This window comes from Myotis brandtii, unplaced genomic scaffold (genome assembly GCF_000412655.1).
Source record: "Myotis brandtii unplaced genomic scaffold, ASM41265v1 scaffold158, whole genome shotgun sequence".
Taxonomy (NCBI): domain Eukaryota; kingdom Metazoa; phylum Chordata; class Mammalia; order Chiroptera; family Vespertilionidae; genus Myotis; species Myotis brandtii.
The window spans coordinates 1,219,574-1,220,058 of NW_005355753.1; the positions used below are offsets into that span (position 1 = coordinate 1,219,574).

At 44.5% G+C, this 485-nt stretch overlaps 1 protein-coding gene across 1 annotated transcript in view; it reads left to right on the top strand.

Annotated features, from left to right (window-relative positions):
- Nucleotides 1–485, top strand: part of ZKSCAN2 (zinc finger with KRAB and SCAN domains 2) — a 16,551-nt gene that overhangs the window by 1,983 nt on the left and 14,083 nt on the right. The window lies entirely within an intron of this gene.

The following is a 485-nucleotide window of genomic DNA, read 5'->3' on the forward strand; positions in this document are numbered from 1 at the left end:
GTATCTGGGGTTTGTTTAGCTTCTATAATTGAAACTTTGTTGCTTTCGGAGCTCAGAGCCAGGCCGCGGCAGGCGGGGAACCTTGGCTTCCTCCATCACTGGAGCAAGCAAGCCTCCTGCTCGCTTCTGCTGCGTGGCTGTCGGCCGCCATCTTTGTTGGCGGTTAATTTGCATATCTTGCTGATTAGCCCATGGGAAGCGTAGCGAAGGTACGGTCAATTACCCTTTTTGTCTTTTATTAGATAGGATAGTGGTACTAATGAAGGACCTTCAAAGTGAAGCCACTTGAATAGCAAATAGAACAGAAAGCTTTGCTTGAAATAGGATCTTGCAAATGAAACTAAACCATATTCACCTAAATATTTTGTTTCAAGTCTTTGGCAGTAATGTTTCCCAAAAAAAATTCTATGCGAGAATTTATGCTTCACAGGGTTTAACTTTTTCAGCTTGATCCTGAAGAGGACTATTGGCGGGAAGGGGGGGGG